Genomic DNA, 22,982 nt, shown 5'->3' with positions numbered 1-22,982 from the left:
TACCTTCTGTGGCAGAGAGTTCCACAGATTCACCACTCTCTGTGTGAAAAAGTTATTTTCAAAGATTCAAGCTCTGCAGAGTTGCCTGAAACCTCAAACCAGGCATCTGCTGTGCTTGAAACATACAGAATAGTGAAAGGCTTGGATAGAGTGGATGTGGAGCTGATGCTTCCACTGATGGGAGAGTCTAGGACTAGAGGTCATAGCCTCAGAATTAAAGGAAGGAGATGAGGAGGAATGTCTTTAGTCAGAGGGTGGTGAATCTGTGGGATTCTTTGCCGCAGAAGGCCGTGGAGGCCGTCAGTGGATATATTTAAGGCAGAGAGATAGATAGATTCTTAATTAGTACGGGTGCCAGAGGTTATGGGGAGAAGGCAGGAGAATGGGGTTAGGAGGGAGAGATAGATCAGCCATGATCGAATGATGGAGTAGATTTGATGGGCCGAATGGCCGAATTCCTGGGATCATTCTTGTAAACAAAATCTTTTCTCACACATTCCGGTCACACATAATTGGCTTCTGTAAATTGTCCCCAGTGTGTAGGATAGAACTCATGCACGGGTCTAAGAAAGAACTGCAGATGCTGGTTTAAATTCCTTCTCTCCTGAGATGCTGCCTCAGCCGCTGAGTTACTCCAGCATTTTGTGTCTACTAATGTACGGGTGACAGAGGTTGGGAAAAAGTAAATGGTTAAAAATAACTCCAACGGTGGTGCAGTTAAACACGGCAATACCATGTAGTCAGAGACGGGAAACTCTGGACGGTGAACGATCTCTTCACTGTATGATTGATAACTTTTTTTGTTAATCCGTCAAACGCATTGAAAATAATCAATGGCAGCTCCTGGGAACCCGAGATGCCCGTCTCAAGGATTCGTACGCACGCTGTGGAGAAGCTTTATGTAACGCAGCTCCCTCATAAATAGCTTGCAGCATTAAAAGAAATCACTCCATTAAGCACCAGCGAGCTTCCCCTTGCTCGGACCAGGTGCAATAAAATGGGATCGAGAGCACATAGAATCAGTCTGAAGAAGGGTCTCGACTTGAAACGTCACCCATTCCTTCGCTTCATAGATGCTGCCTCACCCGCTGAGTTTCTCCAGCATTTTTGTCCACCTTCGATTTTTCCAGCATCTGCAGTTCTTTCTTAAACATAGAATCAGTCCATCAGTGACATACTGGGAACATTGACTGAATGAAAGGCTTCCAGCTTATCGGAGTGCTTCAGGTACAAAGATTCACTTCATCTGTGGCTGCAGGCAGCTATACTGGGAGCTCATTTTAAAAACATGTAGTCCAGGATTTGATTTCAATTTAAAGACTTGTATTGTTTGCAAATACATTGTGACTTCATGATGCAAGGGATGTTTAGGTGGGCTTTAGGCTTTAGAGATATTATTATTGTCACGTGTACTGAGATACAGAGGAAAGCTTATTCGCTGCGTGCTATCCTGACAACAAACACACGAGACTTGACAATACATGATTAGGTCTGAAGGGTATTGACCCGAAATGTCACCTATTCCTTCTCTCTGCCTGACCCGCTGAGTTACTCCAGCTTTTTGTGTTGATCTTCGGTTTAAACCAGCATCTGGAGTTCCTTCCAACACGCACATGAAAGCAATCAAGCCGTCCACAGTTTACAGATACAGGATAAAGGGAATAACATTTAGTGCAAGTTAAAGTCCGATTCAAGATCGTTTGAATGTCTCCAAAGAAGTAGTTGGTAGGTCAGGACTGCCTCTAGTTGTTGATAGCATGGTTCAGTTGCCTGGTAACAGCTGGAAAAAAGCTGTCCCTGAATCTGGAGGTGTGCGTTTTCAAACTTCTGTTCCGCTTGCCTGATGAGAGAGGGGAGTAAGGGGAGGGACCGGTGTGAGACCCGTTCTTGATGTGCAATTGGATCTCAAAGCTGGGTAATGTCGGCCTGGGAAAAGTTATTGGAGGAGAAGTAGGCTCTGGGCCCATCGACTCTACTCTGCCATTCAAAAATGGCTGCTCCTTCTCTTCTTCCTAACCCCATTCTCCTGCCTTCTCCACATATCCCCGACATCCTTACCAATCAAGAATCTGTCAATCTCCGCCTTAAAAATACCCAATGACTTGGCCTCCACAGCCTTCTGTGAAAATCAATCTTCTCTCTGGTACTCTGTGAATTCCAACTCTCCTTCGTTATTCTTGTCCACCCATCATGGCGGGCCTTCAGGCAATGTGAACACAACAAAAATGAGAGCAGGAATAGGTCATCTGGCCCCCTCTAGCCTGTCTTCTCAATCAGTACAATTATGGATGATATCTCCCTGCTTCCAAAACTTAGTTCCGCATAGACCTCAAATTCATCGATCTGTCAATAATGTGTCTGCCTCCGCTTTAAATACTTCTACTGATCTAGCCTTCAGGGTTGAGAATTCCAAAGATTCACCTCCCTCCTCAAGAAGAAAATCCTCAGAACATCTGCTTTAAATGTTGCTCCCATGATCGCGCAACAGTCATGTCCCCCTTGAGCATCTTGCATGCTTCAAAGACTCTTGCTTTTTTTCAGTTGACACACTGCTATTCCAATTCACACGTGGTCATCTTTCAAAGAGAGTGGGTTGCCTTTGCCCCACAAGCCATGCTTCTAGAGGAAGTGTGAACCTTGCTTTGCCCTGCACACTGTTACGGCCTCCAATTACCACCCCCAACCATGGTAGACGTACGAATGAACAGCAACACCTCATGATATAGGGCGGCACGGTGGCGCAGCGGTAGAGTTGCTGCTTTACAGCGCTTGTGCCGCCAGAGACCCGGGTTCGATCCCGACTACGGGCACTGTATGTACGGAGTTTGTACGTTCTCCCGGTGACTGCGAGGGTTTTCTCCGAGATTTTCGGTTTCCTATCACATCCCAAAGACGTACAGGTTTGTAGGTTAATTAGCTTGTTATAAGTGTAAACATTGTCCCTAGTGTGTGTAGGGTAGTATTAATGTGCGGGGATTGCTGGTCGGCGCGGACTTGGTGGGATGAAGTGCCTGTTTCCGCGCTTTATCTCTAAACTAAACTAAATTAAAATCAGCGCAGGAGCACCTCAGGGCTGTGTGCTCAGCCCCCTGCTTTACTCATTCTATACTCACAGTTCCAACCATCTTCAAACTCACCAACGACACCACCATTGTTGGATAAATTACGGATAATAACGAATTAGAGTATGGGGGGGGGGGGGGGGGGGGGAAGAGATCGACCGACTGTTAGAATGGTGCCAAAACAACAACCTTGCTCTCACCACCAGTAAAACCATGGAACTGATCGTTATCTTTGGAAGATGAAGCTCGAGGATCCACTAAAATGTCTTTATCGACAGGACAGTGGTGGAGAGAGTCAAAAACATCAAATTCCTGGGCATGCAGATCTCTGACGATCTGTCCTGGACCCAGCACTGTTGATGCACTCATGAAGAAAGCCCATCAACGCCTCTACTTTTTTCTTAGAAGATTGAGGAGATTTGGGATGTCGACAAATACTCTCACATTTCTACAGGTGTACAGTAGAGAGGGTATTGACCGGTTGCATCACGGCCTAGTTCGGCAGCTCGAACGCCCAAGAGCGAAGAAGACTGCAAAAAGTGGCCCAGTCCATCACGGGTACTGACCTCACCACCATCTAAGGGATCTACAGGAGCTGCTGCCTCAAAAAGGCAGCCAGCATCATCAGAGACCCACACCATCCTGCCCACACTCCTGCCATTGGGATGAAAGTAGAAGAGCCTGAAAACTGTAACATTGTCTTTGCACAAGTATTGGATTTTTTAAAACATAGGTTTAAGATGTGGGAGGAAAGATTTAATAGGAACATGAGTATCAACTTTTTTTTTTACACAAAGGATGGTGGGTGTGTGTTTTTGATTTTTTGTTTTGAATTCTGTTTTTAATTTGTGTCTCTGTGATGTCTTTTTTACCTGTTCTATTCCGATTATATGTTTTTATTCCGATTACTATGTAAGGTGTCCTTGAGATGTCTGAAAGGCGCCCATTAAATAAAATTTATTATTATTATTATTATATATATATATATATATATATATATAACAACCTGTCGGAGGAGGTGGTTGAGGCAGGTACTATTATAACATTTAGGACAGGTACATGGATAGGATAGTTTCAAAGGTATATGGGCCAAATATGGGCAGGTGGGATTATTGTTGATGGGACATGTTGGTCAGTGTGGGCAGGTTGGGCAGAAGGGCCAGTTTCTCCACTGTATCACTCTATGAAGCTGTTTTGTTGTTTAGTATGGGTTTTACAGAGTACTGTGTTTACATATCTGTTGTGCTGCTGCAAGTAAGAATGTCATTATTCCATTTCGGGATATACGACAATAAAATACTCTTGGCTATTCCCAGACAAGCGGAAAGTACGATTCAAGTTTGCGTTCGAAAGTGTCAGCGAAGTTCAGCTTTGGTGAAATGATCACAGTGAGCGGAACAAAGCCCTGAATGCTAATCAATGGAGCAGAAAATGTGAAAAGTGGACAGTCCGCTCCCAGATAAATTGCTGGGCGCATCAACTCGCATGCTAACCGATCCCAGTAAGTTTGAACAATAGCTTCAGCTGTGATAAATGCAGCTGGATTACACTGCGGCGAACTGCACGGTGGCTCAGCAGTAGGGGTGGCACAGTGTCGCAGTGGTAGAGTTGCTGCCACACAGCGCCAGAGACCCGGGATCGATCCCGACTACCGATGCAGGAGTTGGCACGTTCTCCCTGTCACCGCGTGGGTTTTCTCCGGGAATTCCGCCTTCCTCCCGCATTCCAAAGCCGTACAGGTTTGCAGGTTAATTGGCTTCGGCTGAGATTGCAAATTGCCCCCTGGTGTGTAGGATGGTGTTGGTGTACAAGGATCGCTGGTCGGCGCGGACTCGGTAGGCCGAAGGGCCTGCGTCCACACTGTACCTCTAAACTAAACTGCAGGAGTTAGAAAAGGGTTCACTTAACGACAGTGCAAGAATTTAGAGTTGGTGCACATCTCAATTAGATTTCTTCCAACTCTTTCCTCCAGATTTGCTTTTATAAGACGGTTCCTTTCTCACGCTCCTCTCAGTTCTGCAGGCAGCTTCAGCCCTAGGGCAACTACTTTAAAAGCTCTTAAAGGTCCCAGACGGGCAACATACAGTGCAGGAGCTGAACTTAAAAACTCACAACAGCAAATTAAATCCAGCACACTCCTTTTCCATTGGTGCCGTCAAACAATGTAAAGAAAGGCATGAATTTGTTTATAAAAATTCCAGATGCATCGGAAGTATGTGTCACTCGAAATGAAGCCTGCCTGCGGGTAACAGCGGTTGAGAACAAGCTGCAAATTCCCAATATAAACATCCACAGTAAATACAATGTGCAAGAAGGAACTGCAGATGCTGGTTTACACCGAAGATGGGCACAAAATGCTCGAGTTACTCAGCGGGACAGGCAGCATCTCTGAAGAAAAGAAATAGACAATAGACAATAGGTGCAGGAGTAGGCCATTCAGCCCTTCGAGCTAGTACCGCCATTCAATGTGATCATGGCTGATCATCCTCAATCAGTACCCCGCGTAGGTGATGCTTTGAGTCAAGACTCTTCATTAGTCTAATTTTAGTTTAGTTTAGAGATACAGCGCGGAAACAGGTCCTTTGGCCCACCAGGTCCTCGCCGACCAGTGATCCCTGCACACTAACACTATCCTACACACACTAGGGACACTTTTGCACATACACCAAGCTAATGTCTCATCTATTTGGAGTTTTGGAGTGTGGGAGGAAACTGAAGATCCTGGAGAAAACCCACGTGGTCACGGGGAGAATGTACAAACTCCGTACAGACAGCGCCCCTGGTCGGGATCGAACCCGGGTCTCTGGTGCCGCAAGCGCTCTAAGGCAGCAACTGTACCGCTGCGCCACCGTGGCCACCAAATTGGGAGCCAATCTCATGCTGCTCACCTATAAATCACTACATGGTTTAGGGCCAAAGTATATCACTGACATGCTTCCACTATATAAGCCTTCTAGACCGCTAAGATCTTCTGAAACCAATCTGTTAGTGATTCCCAGAGTAAATACAAAACATGGGAAAGCAGGATTTAGTTACTATGCAACAAATAGCTGGAATAAACTTCCTGAAGATTTAAGACTTTGACCACAAGACTGAAAACCTTTATGTTTACTTTTGCTTTCAGCTAAATCTTAACTACATTACACTTTTAACTTTTGCACCTTTTATAATGCATTTTTAATTTTGCTTTATTTTCTTTTAATTCTTCTATTTTATTTCATTTTATTATTTCATTTTATTGTATGACATGTTTTTATGTGAAGCACTTTGAGTCTGCCTCGTGTATGAAATGTGCTATATAAATAAAGTTGCCTTGCCTTGTTGGAACTCACAAGTTCACAAGTTATAGGAGTAGAATTACGCCATGCAGCCCATCCAGTCTATTCCGCCATTCAATCATGCCAGATCTCTGCCTCCTAATCCCATTTTCATAGAAATATAGAAAATAGGTGCAGGAGGAGGCCATTCGGCTCATCGAGCCTGCATCGCCATTCATTATGATCATGGCTGATCACAATTCCTGCCTTCTCCCCATAACCCTTGACACCAGTTCCAATCAAGAATCTATCTGTCTATCTCTGCCTTAAAAATACCCACTGACTTGTCCTCCACAGCCCTCTGTGACAATGAGCTCCACAGATTCGCCACCCTCTGAATAAAGACGCTCCTCCTTGCCTCCTTTCTAAAAGAGCGCCCTCACAAGATCTTCATGTGTTGGAAGGAACAGCAGATGCTGGTTGACACCGAAGATGTGGACACAAAATGCTGGAGTAACTCAGCAGGACAGGCAGCGTGTCTGGAGAGAAGGAATGGGCGACGTTTCGGGTCGAGGCCTTTCGAGAAGAGGCCCAGTCACTTCCTTCTCTCCAGAGACGCTCCCTGTCCCGCTGAGTTACTCCGGCATTTTGTGCCAATCACATAAATTCCCAGAAGAAAAAAAGAGCTCGGAGAACAGTCTTAGACTAACTGCAAATTCAGATATGTCAGCTACCACCAACAATTGCCATTTATGGGCCTCTTCAGCAGATTAATGGGAGTTTTATTCCATACAGCAAAAAACACTGTTCCATCAGCGGCAAATTATATTTCACTGGAATGTTTTGACAGTTAACTGGTAATAATCCCCATGCTTACCGTAAATGTAGATTGAACACAGAGTGCTGGAACAGGCCAGCTTTTAAACCGTCACTCTACAGAAATGCATTACAGTTGTGCGTCATTTTACCGTTGAGTTTACAGGGACAATTCCCAGGTCTCTGTTACGGGGAGAAGGCAGGAGAATGGGGTGAAGAGGGAAATTTAGATCAGCCACGATTGAACGGCAGAGTAGACTTGATGGGCGAAATCTGTACCTATCACTTATGATCTTATGAACATTACGTTTAGGTTTATCATGGTCACATGTATCGAATACTACAGAAAAAAAATAGCTTTGCTGCTCCCAAAACATAGAAACATAGAAAATAGGTGCAGGAGTAGGCCATTCGGCCCTTCGAGCCTGCACCGCCATTCAATATGATCATGGCTGATCATCCAAATCAATATCCCATACCTGCCTTCTCTCCATACCCCCTGATCCCTTTAGCCACAAGGGCCACATCTAACTCCCTCTTAAATCCAGCCAATGAACTGGCCTCAACTACTTTCTGTGGCAGAGAATTCCACAGATTCACCACTCTCTGTGTAAAAAATGATTTTCTCATCTCGGTCCTAAAAGATTTCCCTCTTATCCTTAAACTGTGACCGTACTGTAAACAGATGAGATATTGCCATGTATAGGTTCAAATAGGGAGCAATGGGGCAGATACAGAGTGCAGAATATAGGTCCCAGCATTGTCCCCTTGGACAATACAGCTCACCCCCTCCAGTTAGATTTAGCTCTTAAGGCTAAAGGAATCGAGGGATATGGGGAAAAAGCAGGAACGGGGTACTGATTTTAGATGATCAGCCCTGATCATATTGAATGGTGGTGCTGGTCCGAAGGGCCAAATGGCCTACTCCTGCACCTATTTTTCTGTTCCTATGTTTCTCCATGACACACTGGTCAACCTGAAAATGACCTTCAGCAACGGCCTGGTTCCACCACGATGCAGTAAAGGATGCCACAGGAGATCCTTTTCCCCTGTGGCTATCTTTGCACATCCCCAATCCTTTCCACTCGGCCCTTTAACTTCAGGTAACTTGTGCTTTATGACTGTTGGCCGACCAATTCCGCTCCTGGGATAAATAAAGTTCTATCGTATCATATCATATAGTATTGTAGCGCATCAGTTCCATAGACAAAGTCCAATGTCCCGAATGGGGTAGAGATGAATTGAACAGTACTCTAGCTTGTGGAGTGGCCGTTCAGAAGACCGATAACAGAGGGGAAGAAGCTGTTGTGTAGGAAGAAACTGCAGATGTTGGTTTAAACCGAAGATAGACACAAAAAGCTGGAGTAACTCAGTGAGACAGACAGCATCTCTGGAGAGAAGGAAGGTCACCCATTCCTTCTCCCCAGAGATGCTGCCTGTCCCGCTGAGTTGCTCCAACCTTTCGTGTCTATCTTCGGGAAGAAGCTGTTCCTGAGTCTGGTGGTGTTGGCTTTATTTATAATTTATTTCATTAATAAACCAGCATCTGCAGTTCCTTGTTTCCATCACGACTCTATACTAACAGTGCCAATCAAAATACGAATAAACATTTTTTTTTACTCATGGAAAGAATTTTGTGCCGTTAATCAAAGAGCAAGTTTTCCCATGTCCTGATATTCATATGTATTAACCAAGGATTCAAAGATGTTTCTTAAAATTGCACTGTTTCTTATGCCCCCCTGAATCCTCTTCTGGGTCATTAGTTTTCTCTTTAAGAGACACAGCATGGAAATGGGCCCTTCGGCCCACGTTGACCAACGATCACCCATCCTACACACTGGGGACAATTTACAGAAGCCAAGTAATCTACAAACCAGCACATCTTTAGAATGTGGGGCGAACCCGGAGCACCCGGAGAAAACCCACGCGGTCACAGGGAGAACGAACAAACTCCGTACGGAAGCGCCCGTAGTCTCTGGAGCTGTAACGCAGATCTCTGGCGCTATAAGGCAACGACTCTACCGCTGCACCACCGTGTCGCCATTGTCCCTAATGCGCAGGATAGAACTAGTGCACGCGGAGATCGCTGGTTGGTGTGGACCATGTGGAATAGAGGGCCTGTTTCAACGCTGCACCTCTAAAGTCTAAAGCAGTGGTTCTTAACCTGGGGGCCGCGACCCCCTATGGGGGGTCGTTTGGGGCTTTGCCGGGGGTCATGAAGGGGACACAAATAACATATCAATTTGTTGAGCCCATGTTTAGGAACCTAACAACGGTACATACCACATACAGTATTTTGTTCGCGTATGCGCGTACTGGTGCCAAAAAGATTAAGAACCACTGGTCTAAAGTGAAGTAAGGAAAGTACGAGTGGATGGTCATAGATCTGCCTGAAATGAATGGTGGAATAGGCTTGAGGGAATAAAATGGCCACCATCAATGTTGCTATGTTGCTAATGTCAGCTTGCTGATGGGAAATACTGCAGACCAGACACATAAGGAGAAAAGGACCAGACCGACCTAAGGAGAAAAGGAATAGGTGACGTTTCTGTCCGAGACACTTCTTCAGACTCGGCCGAGGTCCCCTGACTCTCAGTCTCTCCACCCCCAAACGTCACCTACTCCTTTTCTCCAGAGCTGCTGAATTACTTCAGCACTTTGTGTCTATCTTTGGGTTATAAACCAACACCTGCAGTTCCTTCCTGCAGAAAAAAAAAGAGGGGCTGGAGTGCGGGGAATCATGGCCCATGAAAATGGCAAAACCTCACCTTCATAACGGAAGTCGTTTTTTTTTTTTAAAGTCCCAGTCTGTGAAAATAGGCCCACATGTGGATTGCGGAGTGTTTGAGTGAGATTCACCGTGCTGGACGGTTTGCGAGGAGCCACGGCTCTGCTGGAAGAGTGCCGGCAGATGTTTTTCACGTGTGGAATGTTTGCAGTTGCAATTTCCTCAGAGGAAGTGGCAATTTCTTTTTAAGAAAGGCAGATGTTCAACATCAAAAACCCAACAAACCGCACAGAAACCGGAGTGGAGCATTCGGCTCCTTCTTCTTCTTGCGTGTGTGTGGCGTGCACAGCCTAAAGTTGTAGATCAAGGGTAGCCATCCAGGCCAGGACAGCATCAGTTACTGGGTGGATGGGCTTTGATGCCACCAGGGAAAAGCCTCAGTGGGCAGTGTCGTTCACGATGTGTGGGATGATCTGGTCTGGATGTCCGCAGTCACAAGCTGTCTGTCATCCCCCACTTAGGCATGTGATGGGCTGTTCTTGCATGGAGGGTGCGGATTCTGTTCAGGGTTAGCCGTTGCTTGCGATGGAGGTCAAAACCTGGTGGTTTCACTGTGGGGTCAGTGATGACATCTCCGTTGTTGGTGTTGGCATCTTTCCAGGCTCTGCGCCACTCAGTCTTGGAGTCAAAGTCTTCCAGGGATTTAACGGAAGACCAGAAGGGTTTGCGGGACTTCAGGCGCATGTTGGGCAGATTATTCAAGTCAGCGTGGGTGGGAAGGTCAGGGCTCTGCTGCTGCTCGAGTCTCTTTATGACTGATATGCACCTCCAAAGACAGACCAAAAACAGCAGGGCAGGCACGGTGGCGCAGCGGTAGAGTTGCTACCTTACAGCGCCAGGGACCCTAGTTCGATCCTGACCACAGGTGCTTGTCAGTACGTTCTTCCCGTGACCCGCGTGGGTTTTCTCCGAGATCTTCGGATTCCTCCCACACTTCAAAGACATACGGGTTGGAAGGTTAATTTGCTTGGTATAAATGTAAAATTGCCCCCAGTGTGTGTAGATAGTGTTAGTGTGCGGGGATCGCTGGTTGGCGCGGGCTTGGTGGGCCGAAGGGCCGGTTTCCAGGTTGTATCTCTAAACTAAACCTAAACTAAACTAAAACTCTGGAGTAACTCAGCGGGTCAGGCAGCACCTCTGGAGGAAAGGAACAGCTAAAGGAAAGGAATAGACCTATTCCTATGCTCCAGAGATGCTGCCTGACTTTGAGTTACTCCAGCACTTTGTGCTTGTCCTCGGTTTCAGCCAGCACCTGCAGTTCCACCCTACACGCTGTACCTTCATCCCTCCGCCTTGGTTCCAACTCCCTAATTAACCTCAAAATCCAACAATATTAGAGTGCGGACATTTTGTCCCAAACCCAACACGTTATGTGAAACTTTCTCCTCAAAAGCTGAGCTGTATATAAAGTTTAGCTTAAAGAAACAGCATGGAACGAGCTGCCAAAGGAGGTAGACGAGGCAGGTACTATCGCAATGTTTGCAAAACATTAGTACAGGTATATGGATAGGACAGGTATAGAGGGGTATTAGATTAGATATAATTTATTGCCACACAGCCAGGCTGGTGGAAATTTGGGTTGTCTGCAGCGATACAATAATAAAGAACACACAACCACAATAAAACTGTAACACAAACATCCACCACAGCATTCATCACTGTGGTGGAAGGCACAACATTTGGCCAGTCCTCCTCCATTTCCCCCCCGTGGTCAGGACCAGAGTCCAGAGTCAGTCCAGGATCGGCTCTTCCTCACCGGAGACCGCGGCTTTAAGTTGTTGTAGGCCGCAGACCGGCGGTCAAGATTTAAGTCCCCGCCGCAGCCAGAAGCACCGTAGACCTGGAAAAACTCGCCTCTCCGTGGAGGAGGCGACCGAAGCGGTTTCCCCCTTACCCCCCACACCACCCCCCACACAAAACACACAAAGAAACATTAAATACAGACTTTAAAACATACTAAAAAAAATTTAAAAAGTTGAAAAACTGACGAGCTGCATGACATGGCTGCTGCCAGAGCAGCGCCCCCTCCATGTATGGGCCAAATGCAGGAATAGTGTCTATGGGACATGTTGGTCGGTGAGGACAAGTAGGGCCGAAGGGCCTGTTACCATGCTGTGTGTCTGACTTGACCTATCCTTCACAATCCCATGTTAGTTCTCACCATTCACCTCAAATGTTGCTGGTCCCCACACATTTACAGACTCCGGTAACTTCCCCAAAAACAAGTACCAGGCTAACTAATCCATTTATTCCCATCAGGTCTCCTCAATAGCAATGTCACATTTTGCAATGTTTCAGTCGCAAGGATCAAGTTCTGAAGAAAGCAAACTTGAACAAGATTTTGTAAGAAGTGTCTTTGCAATGACCTCGATCACTTGCTTCAAACCCACAAGATGGAAGCCATTAGATAATTGGTAAACATTGGTAAATTGGTAAAGTCTACATGTGGATATTTCTCTTTCACACTTCTCCTTATTCAATTCCAGTTCTTGCTTCATCACTTCCTCTGCAACAAACACTGACATTAAATACAGTGCCCTCCATAAGGTTTGGGACAAAGACCCATCATTTATTTATTTGCCCCTGTACTTCACAATTTGAGATTTGTAATAGAAAAAAAGTCACATGTGGTTAAAGTGCACATTGTCAGATTTTAATAAAGGCCATTTTTATACATTTTGGTTTCACCATGTAGAAATTACAGCTGTGTTTATACATAATCCCCACATTTCAGGGCACCATAATGTTTGGGGCACAACAATGTCATGTAAATGAAAGTAGTCATGTTCAGTATTTTGTTGCATATCCTTTGCATGCAATGACTGCTCAAAGTCTGCGATTCATGGACATCACCAGTTGCTGGGTGTCTTCTCTGGTGATGCTCTGCTAGGCCTGTATTGCAGCCATCTTTAGCTTATGCTTGTTTTGGGGGCTAGTTCCCTTCAGTTCTCTTCAGCATATAAAAGGCATGCTCAATTGGGTTCAGATCAGGTGATTGACTTGGCCACTCAAGAAGTGACCATTTTTTAGCTTTGAAAAACTCCTTTGTTGCTTTAGCAGTATGTTTGGGATCATTGTCTTGCTGTAGAATGAACCGCCGGCCAATGAGTTTTGAGGCATTTGTTTGAACTTGAACAGATAGGATGAGTCTATACACTTCAGGATTCATTATGCTACTACCATCAGCAGTTGTATCATCAATGAAGATAAGTAAGCCACTACCTTTAGCAGCTATACTAATGTATATACTAATACAATGTCCAAAGGCTATTGAGGTGCTCTTTGGCTAGGGGCTTTAGCTCACATTGCCCATAGCCAGGTCACCACTTGGGGCAGCACGATGGCACAGTGATAGAGTTGCTGCCTTACAGCGCCAGAGACCCAGCTTCAATCATGACTACTGGTGCTGTCTGTGCGGAGTTTGTACGTTCTCTCTGTGACCTGCGTGGGTTTTCTCCGGGATCTGTGATTCCCTCCCACGTTCCAAAGATGTACAGGTTTGTAAGTTAATTGGCTTGGTATTACTGTAAATTGTCCCGAGTGTGTGTGTGGGATAGTGCTAGTGTACGGGGATCGCTGGTCGGCGCGGACTTGGTGGGCCAAAAGGCCTGTTTCCGCGCTGTATTTCTGAACTAAATTAAACTTGCAGGCTGTTCTGCCAAGCAGTACTACCCAAGCTGCCTGGAGATTAGGATCTCTTCAGGCACAGAAGGGTTAAATATGACCCTGGGCATTTCTTCAGACTTTAGAGTAACACCACGGAAACAACCCTCCAGCCCACCAAGTCCGTGCCGACAAGCGATCACCCTGTACAGACTAGGGACAAAGTTCCGTGCCGACCAGCGATCACTATCCGACAGACTAGGGACAATTTACAATTTTACCAAAGCCGATTAGCCTACAAACCTGTATGTGTTTGGAGTGTGGGAGGAAACCGGGACACCCAGGAAAACGCACTCGGTCACAGGGAGAACGTACAAGCTCTAAACAGATTTCAGCCCGGGTCTCTGGCCATGTAAGACAGCAGCTCTACCGCTGCACCACCGTGCCGCCCCATGAGAGACAAGTGCAAAGTCAACAGAACTCAGCCGCCCGACTCATCACCCACACCAAATCCTGGCATCACATCACTCCAGTCCTCAAACAACTTCACTGGCTTCCCATCTCCCACCGGATCACCTACAAAATCCTGATCCTCACCTACAAAGCCCTCCACCATCTGGCCCCCCCATATCTCACTGACCTCCTCTCCCCCTACCAACCCTCACGGTCCCTCAGATCCACATCAGCCGGTCTCCTCTCCATCCACAAGTCCAACCTCCGCAGTTTTGGGGACAGAGCCTTCTCCAGGGCAGCTCCCAGGCTCTGGAACTCCCTCCCCCAACTGATCCGCAATTCCGTGTCCCTCACCATCTTCCAGTCCCGCCTCAAGACCCATCTCTTCACTTCTGCCTATCCTTAGCCCCACGTCCCCCTCCCTTTTCATCTGTGCATTAATTGCCTCATATTGTGTTTTGAATTGAATTCTGTCTTTACTTTGTGTACTAGTCATGTCTCTACTATTTATTTCATTCCCCTTACATGTTTTTCCTCTACCTGCTAAATTTTTGTAAGGTGTCCTTGAGACTCTTGAAAGGCGCCCATAAATAAAATGTATTATTATTATAATTATAAAGTACAGGCCAGGTTGAACACATAATGTGTTGAAGTGTGCAGCTGCAAATTCTTCACCTGCTGCTTGTGTTTCCATTGACTGAAGTCGATCCCGCTTGGAACCCAAATGACTCTTGCAGATTGGAAATCCTATTAATTGACAGCCTTTAATTAGGTTTTAATCCAATGATATGCAGCTAAAAAGCAGCACGTACGTTAATATTTGAACTTCCATATGGTATTCCTTGTATTTTAGATAGTCAGCATAAAATATATTACATATGTGTCATTACTTCATTGTTTTTATATGGGCACTTAAGAATCCATCTATGTAATGTGTCTACCATAACGCTGGAAAGAGAATTAAACATGGAAACTGAACTAAATACAAAATAGATAATATGCACAAAACAGCACCAACACTTTAGGATGCAACTATGGATTTGACAATTGGTTTAGCAACAGAACATTTCCAACTACTTCAGACCCTTATGAAACAGAGTTAAGCACGAAGACATGTGCAGGTCCACCATTGATTTTCCGGCACCCTTGGTTCCAGAGCCTTTGTGGATTACACGTTTTGCCAGACCAACAGTGGTCACGGCCTCTGAAACGAGTCCAACGGTACCGGAACAGTCCACCTAGGCCGAGATACCGGCCTACAAAGTTGGCTTCACAAGTTGGCTATGGGAATGGATCTGCCAGCTCAAGTCCTGGCAACATCTTCGTAAATCTTCTCTGTATCCTTTCCGGCTTGACAACATCTTTCATATTACACGGTGCCCAGGACTGAACACAATACTCTGAATGCGGCCTCACCAACATCTTATACAACTGCAACATGACCTCCCCAACTTCTGTACTCAATACTCTGGCTGATGAAGGCCAAAGTCCTGATCAGCCTTTTTGACCACCCGATCTATCTGCCACTTTCAACGCCTCCATTGGAAGGTGGATTACACTGGGTAAGGTTTTTTGTTTTAATCAGTACAGATACAATGGGCCAAATGGCCTGCGGTGTGATAAACGTTCAATGGTTGCTTCTGTTGCTTCCGGTTAACTGATAGGTTTGAAGTGCCAGGGAACAGCATATTTTTCCCTCCCTCAAAATCAATTCAATTGAAAGTGGGGCTAAACACACAGGGGGGAGGGGGGGGGGGGGGGGGGGTGTAAATGCAGACTGCTGAAAGTGAATACTGACAACGAAATAGGGGGAAAAAAGATACTTTAACCTGAATTTAACAATAGTTACAACACTGAAGGTTAGCGAGAAGCGGACATGGCAAACAGGAAGTTTTAGCAGCAGTTTCACTTTGAGGTCACATTTCCTCTCACGCAGATAGCTAAATCCAAAAAGTAGGTGTGAATGAAGTTGTAGCTTTGGATTAGTTCGCTCAGAGAGATATTAAACGCGAGAATTTATGAGGTTTTCTTTCTAATGGGAGACTTTCCATCTTCATCAACTTTGAAACATATAATATAGATTAAGGGCATGGACACGCTGGAGGCAGGAAACATGTTCCCGATGTTGGGGGAGTCCAGAACCAGGGGCCACAGTTTAAGAATAAGGAGTAAGCCATTTAGAACGGAGACGAGGAAACACTTTTTCTCACAGAGAGTAGTGAGTCTGTGGAATTCTCTGCCTCAGAGGGCGGTAAAGGCAGGTTCTCTGGATGCTTTCAAGAGAGAGCTAGATAGGCCTCTTAAAAATAGCAGAGTCAGAGGATATGGGGAGAAGGCAGGAACGGGGTACTGATTGGGGATGATCAGCCATGATCACATTGAATGGCGGTGCTGGCTCAAAGGGCCAAATGGCCTACTCCTGCACCTATTGTCTATTGTCTATTGACCGTTATTACATGAAGGCCAAGTGTTTGCAAGACCACCCAACCGCGAGCAAGCACAAGAATGGGTCAACTCGGCGTATATTCACTGGAATTTAGAAGGATGAGAGGATATCTTATAGAAACACACAAAATTCTTAAGGAATTGGACAGGCTAGGTGCAGGAAAAATGTTTTCGATGTTGGGGGAAGCCAAAACCAGGGATCACAGTTTAAGAATAAGGGGTCAGCCATTTAGGACTGAGGTGAGAAAAAACTTTTTCACTCAGTGAGTTGTGAATCTGTGGAATTCACAGCCACAGAAGGCAGTGGAGGCCAATTCACTGGATGTTTTCAAGAGAGAGTTAGATATAGCTCTTAGGGCTAACCAGGGCTGCCAACATTGGGTGAGAGTTGAGAGTGAGAAATTGCGAGGGAGCGTAGCGACCGGGGGGGGGGGGGGGGGGGGGGGGGGGGGGAGCTTTTGCATTTTTCAGCTTGAAATTGTGCAATCTGGTGCATACTGTAGCGAGTCTTTTAACTTGCATTTGAATGCAACATTTATGCTTTAAATTGGAATATGCTTTAAATTGGATTAGGTATGAATAAGGTAAGGCTAAATTACATTTCTAATTACATTCCACAATAGAGCCAGGCTCTGATCAACAGGTGCAGCACATGAATGACTATATTCATGTCTGGAAATCAGATTATATTCATGCTGTTCTGCATATATATAGAGAAAAACTCAGAGAAACAAAGCAAAAGACTTCCATCATTGTTCTGCACAAATAAATCAATCAACCTTGTTCAAGAAGGAACTGCAGATGCTGGAGAATCGAAGGTAGACAAAATTGCTGGAGAAACTCAGCGGGTGCGGCAGCATCTATGGAGTAAAGGAAATGGGCAACGTTTCGGGCCGAAACCCTTCTTCAGACGGTTTCAACCTTACCCTTTTGAATATAGAAACAAGACGAAAATAATGCCACATATTCAATCATATATGGCAATGAATTCCACTGAGTTACCACCCTCTGACTAAAGAAATCCCCCCTCATCTCACTCCTAAAAGAAAGTTCTTTAATTACGAGGCCATGACTGGTGGTCCTAGACTCTCCCACAAGTGGAAACATCCTCTCCACATCAACAGGCCTTTCACTATTCGGTAAGTTTCAATGGGGTGTTTCTCCCCCCCCCCATCCTTCTAAACTCCAGCGAGTAGAGGCCTCAAGCGCTCGTCATATGTTAACCCACTCATTCCTTGGATCATTCTCATAAACCTCCTCTGGACCTTCTCCAGAGCCAGCACATCCTTCCTCAGATTTGAGGCACAACATTGCTCGCTCTACTCCAAATGCTGCCTGGCCAGCGCCTTATAAGAGCCTCAGCATTACATTCCTTAATTCAACCTCTCCGCCTCTGGAGCGATGACTTCAGCTGCCAATTCGTGCAGTTCGCTCGCCCAACCTCTTCCACCCCAGTTCCATGCCCTTAAAACATTCCAAAATACTCCAGGCCTTCCTTCCAGCTTCAGTTTAGTTTATTTACTTATTGCCACAAAATGTTTAGTTGCATGCTAACCACTCAGCAGAAAGACTGGTTATAGACACCTCCTTACATCTGTTGTGCCGACTTTGGTTTGCTCAAGCTCAAGTACCAAGGAACAGTATATTTTACACGCTATATTAGAGGATGGAAACGAGAAACTGCAGATGCTGGTTTACAACAAAGGACACACAATGCTGGAGTAACTCAGTGGTTTACAAATCCACGGTATGAACATTGACGTCGCCAATTTTAGGCAGCCACTAACAACCCCCCACCTCTCCGCCCACCCCTTCTCCGTCCTCCTGTATCCCAGTTTCAGTTCAAATATTATTTCCGTTCAAACATAAATACAAATGAACTTGTTGCAATGCTATTAGCTCCTATGAATAAAAAATTGGAAAGGAATTTCACCATCGGTCTATTCCCATATGAATTTGGGTAAGATGTGTTTACCCAGACAAGGCTTTGGATTTCACTTTTGTCAACCGGTTTCTAAGGTTATGATGAATGGGACCGGCAGTGCCCAGGCAAGTGTGTCATAGAGTGATACAACGTGGAAACAGGCCCTTCGGAGTTTGGGCAGTATCCCTCTAAACCCATCCTATCCATGTACCTGTCTAATTGTTTCTTAAATGTTGCATAGTCCCAGCCGCAACTATCTCCTCCAGCAGCTTGTTCCATACACCCACCACTCTTTGTGTGAAAAGGTTAGCCCTCAGATTCCTATTAAATCTTTCTCCCTTCACATTAACCTATGTCCTCTGGTTCTCGATTCCCCTCCTCTGGGCAAGAGACTCTGTGCATCTACCAAATCTATTCCTCCCATGATTTTATCGTCAAGAGCCAAGAGCGTTTAATTGTCATATGTACAGACGACGGACAATTAGATTTTTACTTGCTGCAGCAGCATAACGGGCCTGTAAGCACAATGTACATAAATCTATCTATATATTACTGGAAGTCTTGTCTTGTTTGGACGTCTGTCTGTCTACGTGCATGCGATCTCAAGTAACTACATCAAAACAATACACAATAGCACAAAAAGGTTTGGACCACCTTACTCACCGTTGACCTGAGATTGTTTGTATCAAGTTTCGTTCAGATTTATGTTATATTTCACAAGTTATCACATGTTTTAAGTTTACTAAATCCACTTTGATAACCACTTCAACACTTCAGTGCTGGCAGTTGCAGCTATGACATCACAATGGGATCTCACAGTCCTCCACCCGACATTTGCAACAATGTTGCCATCATAGAACACTTGGTCATGGTCCTGGCAGCAAGTGATTGAACAGGAGGGGGAGGGGCCAGGGGAAGTGGAATTGAAATTGGAAGTGCTGGGAGAGGCAGGAGAAGTGCAGATTGATTTTTTTTTAAAGTCCAGTGCTGGGGGAGTCAGGGGGGTGGTGGAATCTTACGTTGGGGAACGGATTGCGTTGGGGGGCCCGGCCTCCCACCGGGGCTATGGGTGAGTGGTGGAATATTGTGTTGGGGGAATGGGTGAGTGGTGGAAACTGGTTGCGTTGGGGGAAACGGGTGAGTGGTGGATTATTGTGTTGGTACGTCTCCAAAGACGGTACAGGTTTGTAGGTTAATTTAGCTAAATTTTGGTTAAAAAAAAAAGTAAATTATCCCTAGTGCGTAGGACAGTGTTCAAATAATGTTAGTCTACGGGGATCACTGGTCAGCACAGACTTGGTGGGCTGAAGGGCCTGTTTCAGTGAAGTATCTCTAACCTAAACTAAACTACCCTGTCAGCCCCTTTAGAACAGCTGTACAAGAAGCGGTAACAAACACCACAAAACATAAAGTAGTCAATCTTCTTCAAGAAAAGTCATTGCAATTGTTCTGATAGCTCCAGATTTCTCAAATGACATCCATTAACCGAGGATGGGTGCTCTGTGGTTTTGTGGGCAGTGGACACATTTGTAAGATGGATGCTTTCTCTTCTCCACAACAAGGCATAGCACAGCACTCATCCCCGACTGCTGTCAGAGGGGCTCCAGAGATGTTTTGTTTGGGAAAAAACTGGTGAGAATAAAAGACGGAAAGAGGATTCAAATGGTCAAACGACTTCTGCAACAACATCAAAAAGTTCCTGAATAACTCAGCGGGTCAGGCAGCATCTCTGGAGGACATGGATAGGCGACATTTCAGGTGGGGGGGTGGGGGGTTCCTTCTTCAGGAGAAGTGTCCCGTCCTGAAAAAACATTCTCCACAGATGCTGCCTGACCCGCCGAGTTCTTCAGCACTTTGGATCTTTTGTGAAGGATTCCAGCATCCATGTGTCTGAATCACATCTGCAGCCACAGTAAAACTGACCCTGAACAACGTCACCCATTTACAACGATATTTGGTTTATTGCAACATTTTTATGCTGCAGCTCATTTGCTGAAAAGCAACAAAGGTGCCCCCCCAAAATCTCCCTTCCACTCCCGCCCACCTATGGAAAGGCATTGCTGGGAAAGCAGCCATTTTGCTTGCATAGCAGACACAAACCACCATAAATAAAACCAATCAGGAAAATCAGTCACGGAAAAAGATTTACATTTCACAAAATTAAATGGAGCACCACTGAGGTACTTGAAACACATCCAACACGAACTACCTCAGCGCAGGCCACATAGGTATCCTTCACAGCGACCTCACCACCATTACTAGTCTTTTATAGAATCAAATTCAAGATTATTAAATAGATTCCACCATTGCCAAGGTGGGATTTGAACTCCAGTCCCTGGATTGTTAATCAAGGAATTAACCAGTATGTCACCATCCCTCCCATTTACATTTACATTCCCATTTACAGTCTGAAGAAGGGTCTCGACCCGAAACGTCACTCATTCCTTCTCTCCAGAGATGCTGCCCGTCCCACTGAGTTACTCCAGCGTTTTGTGTCTACCTCCAATTTACAACCAGAGAAACCAATACATCTATGAACTGTTCAAGAAGGAACTGCAGATGCTGGAAGATCGAAGGTACACAAAAATGCTGGAGAAACTCAGCGGGTGCAGCAGCATCTATGGAGCAAAGGAAATAGGCGACGTTTCGGGCCGAAACCCTTCTTCAGACTGATGGGGGGTGGGGGGAGAGAAGGAAGGAAAAAGGGAGGAGGAGGAGCCCGAGGGCGGGGGGATGGGAGGAGACAGCTCGAGGGTTAAGGAAGGGGAGGAGACAGCAAGGGCTAGCAAAACTGGGAGAATTCAACGTTCATGTCATCCGGACGCAAGCAACCCAGGCGGAATATGAGGTGCTGTTCCTCCTATTTCCGGTGTTGCTCACTCTGGCAATGGAGGAGACCCAGGGCAGAGAGGTCGGATTGGGAATGGGAGGGGGAATTGAAGTGCTGAGCCACCGGGGGTTCAGGTAGGTTATTGCGGACTGAGCGGAGGTGTTCGGCGAAACGATCGCCCAACCTCCGCTTAGTCTCCCCGATGTAAATCAGCTGACATCTAGAGCAGCGGATGCAGTAGATGAGTTTGGAGGAGATACAGGTGAACCTTTGTTGCACCTGGAACGACTGCTAGGGTCCTTGAATGGAGTCGAGGGGGGAGGTGAAGGGACAGGTGTTGCATTTCTTGCGGTTGCAACGGAAAGTGCCCGGGGAGGGGGTGGTACGGGAGGGAAGGGAAGAATTGACAAGGGAGTTGCGGAGGGAGCGGTCTTTGCGGAAGGGGAGATGGGAAGATGTGGCGAGTGGTGGGGTCACGTTGGAGGTGGCGGAAATGGCGGAGGATTATTTGTTGTATTTGCCGGCTGGTGGGGTGAAAGGTGAGGACTAGGGGGACTCTGCCCTTGTTGCGAGTGCGGGGATGGGGAGAGAGAGCTGTTTTGTTTTTACAAGTTGACAATGTCCACATAACTGAATGATCACAGAATCACATTGGCAATTATTAATTTAAAGTATCTTAGGAGCGAGAGGGCAAGATAAAATCTTCGAGATAAAATCTTGTAACTGGAAAATGGAGACAGATAAGGTGGAACTTTTGGTTGAAAGACGTACAGGGAAACAAGGTTTTGAAATGCTGACACATTTGAACTCCAATCTAACTCCAAGGTTGGGTCCTTGGTACATAGCAGATAAGGAGATGTTTTTAATTGACAGAAAGATAGCAATAGAAGATGCGTCTTTTCCGTAACATGGAACATAGAATACAGTGCAGGAACGGACCCTGCTGAACACAATGCCTAGTGAAACTGATCTCAGCTGCCTGTACATGATCCATATCCCTCCATGCCCTGTACTTCCATGGGCCCATCCAAAAGCCTCTTAAACGTAACTATCGTATCTGCCTCCACCAACCACCCCGGCAACGTGCTCCAGGCCCCCACCACCCTTGCCCCACGCATCCCCATTAAACATTCCCCCTCCAACCTTATAGCTTTGCCCTCTAGTGTTGGGCATTTCCACCCTGGGAGAAAGCGTCTCCCCTGTCTATGCCTCTCAAAACGTTACATATTTCTATCAAGTCTCCCCTCAATCTCTGACGTTTCAGAGAGAGCAATGGAAGTCTGTCCAACCTCCCCCTGTAGCTGATACCCGCTGATACAGGTAGCAGTTATCCAACAGTAAGAATGAAATTATTGACAAATATTGTAATCAAAAATTAAGAGTCCTATTGAAAAAAATATTTTGCTAACATCTGACTATCAGCTTGAAGTGTTATTCCAAATTGACTTGGCCTCCACAGCAACGAATTCCACAGATTCACCACCCTCTGACTGAAGAAATGCTTCCTCATCTCCTTTCTAAAGGTACGTCCTTTTATTTTGAGGCTATGGCCTCTGGTCCTAGACTCTCCCAACTATTGGAAACACCTTCTCCACATTCACACTATCCAGGCCTTTCAGTATTGGGTAAGTTTCAATGAGGTGTCCCCTCGTCCTTCTATCCAGCGAGTACAGGCCCAGTGCCGTCAAAAGCTTAGCAATCCAGCAGGCATGGACCTATTGCAAGAACCCATGTTGGTAAAGTACAAAACAACAGAATTAATATCAAAGACCATGTAAATGTTCAATATTGTCCAGGCAATTCT

The 22,982-nt window shown here is 45.8% G+C and overlaps 1 protein-coding gene across 1 annotated transcript in view; it reads right to left on the bottom strand.

Moving 5' to 3' along the window:
* slc24a3 (solute carrier family 24 member 3) overlaps positions 1–22,982 on the bottom strand; it is a 218,625-nt gene that overhangs the window by 154,208 nt on the left and 41,435 nt on the right. The window lies entirely within an intron of this gene.

This window comes from Amblyraja radiata, chromosome 8, assembly GCF_010909765.2.
Source record: "Amblyraja radiata isolate CabotCenter1 chromosome 8, sAmbRad1.1.pri, whole genome shotgun sequence".
NCBI lineage: Eukaryota > Metazoa > Chordata > Chondrichthyes > Rajiformes > Rajidae > Amblyraja > Amblyraja radiata.
The sequence above is the reverse complement of the archived record's forward strand: the minus strand, read 5'-3'. Positions and strand labels throughout refer to the sequence as shown.